We start from the raw sequence: 11,375 nt of genomic DNA, 5'->3' as shown, positions 1-11,375 counted from the left end.
GTTGGGGTGGGGAGTCAGTGGGAGGGGCTTCCGGAAACCTAGGTTTGGTGAGGGTGGAAATTGACTAGGACTCTTTTGAGCTCTAGGCAAATTTGGAGCAATTAAAGTATGTGGATTTGATTAGGGTAGTTTTTAAAATTTCTTTTATTTCCTGTTTGTATTGAAATTGAAAAGAACATTATAAATGTGGGAAAAGGGACCTGGCTAATTTTTATGCTTGATAGCAGGGGTGGATAGGAACCCAAACTTCCGGGAAATTTTTAAGATTATATACATTGATCTAGATCATATTATGCCTGAGTCTCGGAGAAGCAGGAAGCAGCAGAAAGCAACTGACACAGAGAAACACATGTGGGTGTCACCTCACACTCAAGCAGTGCAACTCCTTTGACAGTGGAAGCAGCAGCCTCCACCTTGTATAAACCCTCTGCCCAAGAAAACTGAAAGAGACACTTTTTCTTTAATAAGGTCACCCAGTAATTTTTGACTTCCTGATCAGAAAAAAATCAAAAGGAAAAACTCCAGGCTAACATCAACTTTAAGGCTGGCAGGGCCATGGTCTTCTCCCTGCCGAGGCAGGACCTGCAGTTTTGATCACTGAGGCAGGAGGGCCACATCACTGCCCCTCTCCAACACTGCAGACCGCTGTCTTCAAGTCCCTGGAGATCTTCACCAGCTCCTTTTTTGATTCCCCAGAGATTGGTTGGAAGTGGAAATCATCCCAGATTCCTTTAAGGTCCCCTCAAGGCAGCCAGTGTTCAGTACGCTAGGAAAAATTCTGGAGCCAATCTCAGGTGGGGCGGAGCACCAACTGGGGCCCAGGAATCCAGGGTCTCTCCTTCAAGACTCTTGCTCTGTGGAAATTACTGAAGGCCAGAGGATTTGTTTGTTTGTTTTTAGTTGAAGGGGCAGGGTACTATATACCACCCTCCACTGGGAGAAAGGGGACACAACCTCTCCTTACCCACTCCATTCCCAAGCCCACACACACACACCCCAACTAAGCCCCCACCCCCCAGGGGACAGATAAGCTTTGGCAACGAGGCCCCTCCAGAGGCCCAGGATGTGAACAGCTGCACAGAGGGCTGTGTGCTATGGAGTCAGCACCTTAGGAGGTAGGAGGGGGCGGTGGGGAGAGAAGGAAGAAGTCTCAGGTCCTGATGGATCAGAAGAAGGAAAATGGGCAGAGGTGGTCAGGACACAGGAGAATAAAGAAAAAGACACCTAGAAAAGAGTTAAAAAAAACCCCACAAAATGTAGAATAGATGAGAGCAGCAAGAAAAAGAGGCGAAACAGTGTGGCCACCATACAAAATAGGAAGGAGACAGAGCAGCAGGAGGGAGGGGAACAGAAAAGAGAGGGAGATGCATAGGGAAGGATGTGAGGAGGGAGGGGGAGCCAGGAAGAGGGCATCAGAGGAGGTCAGAGCTCCGTGAGGATACCTCCTATAAGCAGGGGATCTGGAGTCCCCAGGCTGGTCCTCAGTCCCTACAGAACCTGGCGGGCCCAGTACCCCAGGTCGGCCACGTAAACCAGCAGGTTGATGGCTGTCAGGACAGCCACAGCCAGGCGCTGGTCTCAAGCGCACATGTCATAGGTGAGTTCGTCCCTGCAGTCCCCATCCCTGGGCCTCTGGGGCTGCCCGCCGAGCTCCTCGCTGAACTGGTAGAGCGGCCAGAGGACCAGAGCGCTGACATAGAGGAGGACGGAGAGCATTGCGATCACAGCCTCAACAGGCGGCTTGTGTTCCCATTCACCCATGTTCAACAGGGCGGCCACAGCTGCCAGGATAAAGCAGATGGAGTGCATGGCCACGCACAGGGAGGTGTTGCCAAGAAAGGTGAAGATGACACCGGCCACGAAGGTCTCCAGCACCTTCAGCAGGCCTGGCACGGTGAGCACATGGCAGGTGGTATTTGTGATCTTGTAGCCACTCCACGTACAGGCCACTTCCATGGCATGCAGCACAGATGTGAGGCAAGAGAAGGCAGTGGCGGCGACGGCCCGGTCCCAGTGAGGACCACAAGGCAAGGACTGGATGCAAGTGACGGAGTACATGATGGAAATCGAGAGGCAGACGAGGGCCGAGTAGCAGGCATAGGTGACGGCAAAGTTGTTCCAAGAGAAAGGAACGCGGGACTGGACCTTACATACCTCAGCGATGGAGGTGACTAGGGTCACAGCGAAACAGAAGCCCCAGATGCACAGGGACCAGTTACCTATGGCCCCCTTTCCAACGCCCGTGTCAGTCACCAGGGAGGAAGCTCCGCAGGTGGAGAAGAGCTGTGGCAGGCGAAGGCAGCAGCACGTGACACACAAGGCCCCCTCTTCTGGGATGTCCACCGGGTGGACACGGTGCTGTGATGGTCAGGCAGGTCACAGGCACCAGTACGGCAGCGGTCTTCACCGAGGACCCACCAGAGAAAGAGCCAGCTCTGGAGGCAGAATGAGTCAGATGGCTGGAAAAGGCTGTGCAGCCTGGAATGACTGAGGCTTGGGATCTGTGGAGTTGGAACCACTGGCTCTGACACTTGGGTAACAGCACAGCCGCTCCAGAACGGTTCTCCCCACCCATCACCCTTGACCCTGTCAGGAGACTTGTCTTATCCCAAACCTTACAGCCATGTTCGGTCTGGCCTCAAACTGTGAACACTGTTTTATCTCTTTGTGCTGTGTGCTATTATTTATGGACACACAGGGTAGGATGGCCACTATCTGCAACCACAACCCTTCCAGGCTCTGAAAACAGAAACGGAATTTTTAAAAGTTTCTTTGGTTACAACACTTGACATGAACAGACATGAAACAATTTATTTAATTCCCCTACCGTGAATATTGAAAAGTGTAGTTGCGTATTTCGTTGTTTAGGCAACTAAAGCCTACTGTGTTTGATAACAAGCTGCTTTCAGACCCCAGTGGGCTGTGGTGTCATGTATAGTAGATGCCCCGGGTCACCTGTCTGAAGGTGAAAAATTCTGAATTCTGGAGCATATCTGACCCCAACGGTTTCAGAAAAACATTTGTGGAATGTACTGCTAATCCCATTTTACTGATGAGAAAACTAAGGCTGGGAAATCAAGTGCCTTCCCTAAGGTGGCATGACTGGCAAGTGGAAACTCCATATGAAATTACCAAAGTCATGGGTGTGAACCCTTGGCTTTACAACCCGTGGCCCTGGTGACGCTTCCGTGGTCCATGGGTGGGAGCCTAGGACCAAAGCTCCGGGCTCTGGGACCCAGGACACCCCTTCAGGGCCACAGTTTCCTTCCACGGCAACCTGAAGACACACGTGTCCTGGCCTCTCCTCCCTGCAGCTGTAACTGGAAGGAGCTGCCATCTGAGGGACACAGCCCCACCCGGAGGAGGGCAGCTCCAGGGGTGAATGGGGAGGAGCCATGGGGTAAGAGCAGGGCTGTGGGGACGAGACGACATGGGAAGTAGGGACTGCTCTGGAGCCCTTCCCCCAGTTTTGCCTTCACATGTGACTGTTTCCCATCGGGACAGGGGACCCCAACCCAGCATGACTCCAAGGTGGAGCGTCATGGGGGAGCCACAGAATAAGTCAGCATAACGTCTGTCTCTAGCTCCAAAGCTGCCATCCAGGTGCGAGTCTGGAAGAATCTAGGAGTAGTATTATCTGAGTGAGGATTTTCTTGGCCTGGGAGACTGCTTAGCAGCTTCCAAGCTGGGAAGAAAGGATGAGAAATGAACAAGGATGCTGTGTCTGATGCTGATGGGGAGACTTTCAGGGCATCCCAGGGAGGGGGTGGGGATGGATGGATGATCGGCCCCCTTTAAGGGAAGGAGCTGAAAGGGGAGGCACCTGCTGGACCCCAAGAAGGGACATGTTGAGGATGCATCTGGGACTGGGGCTGGGGTGAGGGGCGGGGATAGAGTGGAGATGTGCAGACCCAGGGGGGCGATTCCAGGGTCCCAGTGGCCCCGGGGCAGCCCAGGAGGTGTCTTCTGACCCAGAAGGGATATAGGCATGGAGCCAATTTGAAACAGGGCTTCAGGGCTGTGACAGGGACACGTGGCCAGAGTGGCAGGGACCCTGGAGACCACGGAATTGCCCAGGTCACCTGCCCAAGACAGTCCCGCCAGCCAGGGCTGCAGTCCTGCTCACACAGGGGCTCCTCCAGGGTCCAGTGTGGGGGGAGTGAGGCCCCTCCCAGCCCGCCCCCTCCTCAGGGACAGCTGCCCTGTTTCCAAGGGACTGTTTGCTGAGAGGCCCCCAGGGCTGAAGGGCCAGCACCCTAAGCCCCGTCCAGCTTCCTGCCATCAGGGGATTATTATATCACCTTTGCTGATAATAAACCCTGGGACAAGCTGAGGCTGGAAAAAGAAACATAGAGCAAACCTGAGACCCTCCCTGGCCTCACAAAGCTCCTTGAGCCCCAGTTGCCAGTGGAGCCCTGTCAACACACAGCATCTTGCTTTTCCACCAGCCCCTGACAGGTGCAGCTGGTCCTTTCCAGGGGCTCCTCTTCTGGAAACTCACTTTGGTTTCCTAGGGCAACTGCAGTAAGTTAGCACAAGTTTGGAGGCTCAGCACAACAAAATTGTATTTTCTCACAGTTCTGGAGGTCAGAAATTTGAAATCAAGGTCAGCAGAGCTTTACTGTCTCTCATCTTCCAGGGGAGGGTCCATCCTTGGCTCCTTTAGCTTCTGGAGGCCCCTTTGCTTTGGGGGCATCTCTGCCTCCACCTCCACGTGCTCCTCTTCTCTCAACCCTGTGTGTGTAAATTCTCTGTCCTTTCTCCTATAAAGACACCAGTGGAGCCTCAGGAGCAGCGGACAGGGCCCACTGTGGACAGACTGAACTCCAGAGACATAGGTTGAGTTTTAGCTGTAAGTGATGAGGCCTCACTGACATTCTGTAAGGATGGGCTGATCCATCAGAGGCCCACTCTGGCATTAAAACTCTGGTTGTAGGAGAAAAACTGAATCAAGTCCACCAAGAAGCTGGGCGGCCAGTTTGGAGGCTGGTTGTACAGTCCACGTATGGGATGGTGGGCCTTGAGGAAAGACACTTCAGCGGTGGAGGGCAGGGGCCGATTTATGAAATATTTGGGAGCAAATATTGACTGGTCTTGATGAGGGGAGGGGCCATGATTACTGACACTAGATGCTCCAGGGACAGCTGTGACCTCACCTCTCCCTTCTGCTCCCTTGACATCTTGGGCTCCATCCCGGGTGCTCCCCGTGCCCCGCCCCTCCCTCTGTGCACCTCCCACTGAGAGCTCTGGGAAGGGAGGCTAAGAAAGGGGGAACCAGCCAGAGCTCAGGGAGGCGGCCTGGGCTCCTGCGTCTGTGTCTCCTTGAGGCCCCTCCAGATACACATGCTCATCTCTCACCTGCACCTGAGGCCCGGTTCGTGTGCTTCTAGAGGGATGAAATTTATTAAGAAATGGATCTCTCCCCGCAGTTCACCTGCGTCAGGAAACCTTGTCTGGAGTGATGGTCCTCCTGAGGCTCAGCCTCTCTCCTTCTGTCTGTCCCTCCCCCTCCTCCTCATCTCCCATTGTCTGAGTGTCTCAGGTCCACTTAGACCATCTCTTCTCTGTGCACCTTCTCGTCCTCGTCCAGGCCGATAGCTTTAAGATTTCACTCAGTCAACAAATGATGTTGTGTACAGGGTGTGTGCCGAGCACTGTTCTAGGCACTGCACAGAGAGTAGGGAAAAGAACTAGTAATTCTGCCTTCATGGAGCTTACACTGTAGTACAGGAGATGGAGAGTGTGCAAACTAATATGTATCAGGTCTTTATCTCCCTGATAAAAGGAAAACAGGTGAAGAGAGACTTATTGGAGTTGAAGGGGGGTGGGCAAAACTGCTATTTTATTAATAGGTAGGTAGAGGTCAGGATGCTTTATCGATTTGACACTTGAGAAGATACTGAGTGAAGTGAACACGCCATGTGATGACAACTCCCCAATTCCTGCCTCTGGAGCTGATGTCTATTAAGACCCAGAACTGTGCCTAACTGCTTTCTGATCTCTCCTTCTGGATGTCTCAGGACACCTCACATCCACCAAGTCCAATCCCACCCCTGGAACACCCCGCCCCCCGACACACTGATCCTTCCTCATCTTTCCCATATCAGTCGATGGCACCACCTTCACAGATGCTCTTCACAGAATACTACTGAACCCACCCACTCTTCCTATCTAGAACCACCCGGTCCAGATGCATCCATCCCGTCACCCAGAGCCCTGCCATAAGCTTCTATTTTCATTCTTTTCTTCAGCGTCTGCTTTGGAGTAATTGCAATGCAAATGAAAACCCAGTGGAGTAACTTCAAATGAAGGTGTCTTGAAAGCTTCTGTTTGCTCCCTCAGTATGAAACACAAATTCCAAAAGATCAAGCCGAAGCCCTGCGAGCTCAGACCCCTTTCTACCTCTCCTGCCTCCTCCCCTCCCTCCCTCCAGCCACTGAGAACTTCTCCCAGTTCCTCTGGGCCATCTCAGGACCCTTCCCCTGACGTATCTACACACCCCTCAACCCTGAACTGAGACCAGAGGTCAGTCTGGCACATGGTAGAACCATGTTCAGTCAATGCCACTCTAAGCCTTAGAGATTCCTGCACCCAGACTTGGTAAGGTCAATGCATACATGCATTTGTGGATGAAAAATGAGTCAGTAGTCAACCTAAAAAAGAAATGGAAATTCTATTGGAGCCAACTTGAGGATTCTAACTGGGGAGACAGTCTCTCAGGAAGCTCTGAAAACCATACTAAGGAAGTGGGGAAGACAGTGTATGACTTGGGGGACATGCCACCAGTACACAGCTTGGTTGAAGGTTACTTCACCCATGAGGAAGAGATATCTTGGTTAACGTTCCTGGTGCTTTCTAAGTATGGGAAGATGCAAGGAACTGGGTTCATTGAAAGTGTCCTTAAATTGTCCAAGTATCCGAGGGTCGGTTCTGCCAGTTTTCCCAGAGCACAAACCACCTGGTCCTGACCTTTTCCATGACTTCCGTTCAGGGTGGGCTGTAGGTCAGGGACTGCAGTGGCTAGTGACTTGGTGCTGGTAGAACTGTGTGGCGGGCAACGTTTTTTATCACACAGTCCCCTCCATTTCCACCTTAATTACAACCAAGATTTGGGGGGAATTTTGCCCATGCTGTCCCCGGGCTTTAGGAGTGCTCATTCCCGGGCTGGACAAGGATAACTGACACACCACTCAGTGTGCAAATACTCATCTGGTCTTGGTGACAGTAGCCAAAATCCTCAGGATCACGTGTCCTGCTAGTCTTGTCAGCTCCAAAAAATATCTCCCTCTTCTTGTTTCTTCTCACATCTAGAGTCACACTGCTGCAATACAATCTGATGGAACTGTATATGAGGTTAAGTGTTTCAAGTCACCTGGTCATCATCATTTTTGTCTAGGCTCAGTGTTACATTTGTTAATGCAAGAAACAATACTCTTGTAAAATGGCAGAATACAAGCAATATAGTAATAGCTACTGACATTAATAAGGTCATAAGCAGGTGGTGTTATAAAAGTTACATGGCTGGTGTAGAAGAACCGAACTGGTCCTGATGGTTCAGGCATCTCCGCTCTTAGGAGGGCTGGTTAACACACACTGCAGATGTGCACTAGAGGGAAGGGAGGAGGCCCAGATGGGCAGAGAAAATTTTTATGTTGATATGCTTGTTGTCTTGCCTTAAAATATGAGTTTTATTACATTGTTCCCTAAGATTCACCTCCTGGGAGCTCTCCCCATCCACCCCACCCGCGCCCGGGTGAAGAACTCATTCTTTATCCCAGTAAGGAGCGAGGGGCAGCAGCGGGGGGCCTTGCCCTCCCCTCCACCACAGCTCTGCTGGCCTGGGGCCCCTCTGGGCCTGGTGACACCAGGAGGCTGGGCTCTGAGGCTGATGGCTGAGAGCAGGAGACCAACAAGGATTGTGGTGTCTTCCTGGCCATCAGTTATTGTAAAGGTTCCTGGTCTCAATGCGTGTGTGAGCACAGACATACAGCACACACACAGGCAAACACACACACTGGGCGTGCACGCAGGCATGCACCCTATGTACACTTACTCGGGGTCTGGTCCTTCAAGAGGTAAGCAGACAGAAAGGCTAGTGTTGGGGGCACAGCTGCTAGTTGTCTTGGGCTGAACTGTGCCCCTAGGTTCTCAGGAAAGGTGGGAGTAGGGAGACATTGGGAAGGGCTCCCAGAGATGGGGGTTTGGGTGAGAATAAAAATCTGCTCAGTTTTTCTGAGTTCTAAGAAAATTTGGGGCAATTAGGGTATGTTGATCTGTGCTTTTTTCTTTTATATTTGTGTTGAGGTTTAAAAAAGAACATTATAGATTTGGGAGAAAGGACAGGCTTCTCTCTATGAACAGCAAGGTTTGATGGTATCCAGAAATTCCAGAGAATTAAAAAAAAATGTATATTTACATTTATTTAGATCATATGACAGGTGGGTCCCAGAGAAGCAGAAAGCAACAACAGAAAGCAGCTGGCACATAGAAACACACGTGTGTACAGCACACACTCAAGGAATGCAGGTTCTTCAACAGTAGCAGCAGCAATATTCATCCACCCAACACCACCCCCCAGACAAACATTTGGAAAGAAACTTTCCATGCAAAATATAGTCTCCCCATAATTTTTGCCCTTGAGACAATAAAAAGGAAAAGAAAATGTCCCAGACTAACATCACCTTAAGGTTAGCAGGGCCATGCTCTTCTCCCAGAGGCAGAATGAGCTGTTTTATCACGGAGGCAGGAGGGCCGCATTGCTGCCCCTCAACAGCCCTGTAGACAAGTGTCCCTGTGCTTCTTCACCAGCTCTTTTTTTGGTTCCCCAGAGAGTAGCTGGGATGGACAGTATCTACCCCTGGCTTCCTCTAAGATGACCTCTAGGCAGCAGGTGTTTAGTGAGTCTGCAAAAATTCTGGAGCCAATCTCAGATGGGGCTGGAGCGCCTGACCTGGAGCACCATGTGGGTCCCAGGACCAGGGTCTCTGCTTCAAGACTCCTGCCACTGAAAATTATAGACCTCCAGAGATTTTAGTTGATGTTAAAGGGCAGGTGCCCTGTACACTCCCCTCCCATGGGAGATGGGGGGCCGAATCACACAGAGGGCTGTGTGCTGTGGAGTCAGCACCTTAGGAGGTGGGAGGGGGTGGTGGGCAGAGAAGCGAGGAGGATCAGGAGGAGGAAGATGGGGAGAGGTGGTCAGGACACATGCTGTTGCGATTGTTCCGTCACTAAGTGATGTCTGACTCTGACCCCATGCGGCACACCAGGCTTCCCGGTCCTTCACTGTCTCCTGAGGTTTGCTCAAACTCATGTCCATTGAGTCGATGATGGCATCCAACCATCTCTTCCTCTGCCATGCCCTTCTCTTCTTGCTCTCTATCTTTCCCATCATCAGAGTCTTTTCCAACAAGTCAGCTCTTCACATCAAGTGGACAAAGTACTGGCACTTCAGCATCAGTCCTTCCAATGAATATCTAGGGTTTTTTTCCTTTAGGTGATGAGGCGGGGAGGGAAAAAAAAAAAGGATGACCAGAACAGGGGGGAAAAGCAGAAAATATAGGAAAGATGAGAGAGGAAAGAGAAGGCAGCTAACAAAGTAAACAGAGAGACAGAGCAGAAGAAGGGAAGGGAATGAAAGGTGATGGAGATGAATGGGGAAGGGTGTGAGAGGGGAGAGAGGGAACCAGGAAGCGAACATTAGAGCTCAGTGAAGAACCTGCAGATGAGAAGAGAAATTGGGAGCCCCGGGACCCATCCTTGGTCCCTACAAAGCCTCCGAGGCCACGTAGAGCAGGTCAGCCAAGTAAATCAGCAGGCTAGTGGCTGTCCAACACTCTTCCCAGACACACAGGAAGCAGGTGGGGTTTTTTTCCCCTCTTTTTCATCACGGCAGCTCACATCACTGGACCACAGAGGCAGCCCACCCAACTTCTCATGAAAGGGGCAGAGCGACCAGAGATCGGAGCGCTGGTATAGAGGAGGATGGAGACACGGTCTGCTTTTACAGTAAAGGACAGTACACAGGTGTCCGTGTTTCACTGTCATCTTCGAGCAACAGGGTGGACATCATCCCCAGGGAGAAGGAGACGGAGCACAAGATTGTTTGTCTCTCCGTGGCAGACGTGTACTGGAAATATCTGTGGCAGTTGATAATGGTGCTGAAAATTAAAGCCAAAATGACATACAGCAGGAATACCAACAGGCTCCCAAGCACGCCCGGACCAGCAGGCACAATGCAGGGAGTGTCACCAGCCAGGGCGCAGGTCCAGGCCTGATGCAGGAGAAGGCAGTGGCGGCGATGGCCTGGTTCCGGGTGTGGCTCTGAGGCAAGAACCGAACATAGTTGGTGGTGAAAATGATGGAGGCAAAGAGCCAGAACAGGGTGAAACAGAAGGCACAGTGGTAGAGAAGGTCGTAGCAGGACAAGGGGAAGTGGGATTGGAGCCCACACAGCTCCACCATGAAGACGGTGAGGGTCCCACCGGAGCAGAAGCACCGCAGGAACACAGACCAGTTACCTGCGCACTCACTCCAGTGTCCATGCAGCAAGGAGGGCAGGCAGGCGGAGAGCAGCTGCCCCAGGTGCAGGAGGAAGCCCAGGGCCCCGGAGCCCAGGCCTGAGGACGTTCCCATGGCGATGGTGACGGTCAGGCAGGTCACCCGCACTGGTGGTGTAACCTTGCTGGTTTTAAAACCAAAGGCTTGTGAATAATTAAAAAACAGCTCCGGGTTTTGACGGACTGGTTCAGTTTCACTCTGCCTGTTGAGTTCTCCTTCCGTCTTTGTTTTTCCAGAAAGATACGACCACCAATCGTAACAATGTAAAGACCGCACTCATGGCCTCACTCCAGCAAGATGGTTTCTGGTTCCTGCTTACTGTCAAGTCTTCAAAAAACAGAAGTGATCACACCCGCAGTGTGCAGCCTGCGGCCATTTCTTGCTCCGCTCCGTGTAAGTTCCCCTGGCTGAGTCTTGCCGTGTTCGGAGTTGATTCTTCTGAGTAGTGAAAAACCTCCTCTCCTGGTGGCTGGCTTCCTTAAGATAAAGCTACTTTTCTTCTACCCAACACTTGTCTCTCTGTATTGGCTTCTTTTTCTTTTTCATGTAAATTTATTTATTTTAATTGGAGGCTAATTACTTTACAATATTTTATTGGTTTTGCCATACATTGACATGGGGTGGATTCATGTCAATGTATTGGCTTCTTAAGCAACGCACAGTCGAGACTAGCTGGGGGACAAGGCTGTGCATCCAGGCAGGAGTCAGGTCCCCTAGGCTCAGCCCCTCCACCTCCTTCTGGGGTGAGGAGGTGGGTGAGGCTGAGAAGGCTGGGGAGGATCTATAGGTATCTTCAAGCAGAAGCAGAACTTGCT

The 11,375-nt window shown here is 51.6% G+C and overlaps 1 pseudogene; it reads right to left on the bottom strand.

Annotated features, from left to right (window-relative positions):
• Positions 1–1,150: 1,150 nt before the first annotated feature.
• Positions 1,151–2,625, bottom strand: LOC138095472 (myeloid-associated differentiation marker-like; annotated as a pseudogene).
• Between the last annotated feature and the right edge of the window lie 8,750 nt (positions 2,626–11,375).

This window comes from Capricornis sumatraensis, chromosome 19 (genome assembly GCF_032405125.1).
Source record: "Capricornis sumatraensis isolate serow.1 chromosome 19, serow.2, whole genome shotgun sequence".
Lineage (NCBI taxonomy): Eukaryota > Metazoa > Chordata > Mammalia > Artiodactyla > Bovidae > Capricornis > Capricornis sumatraensis.
This window is presented reverse-complemented; position numbering and strand designations above follow the sequence as displayed.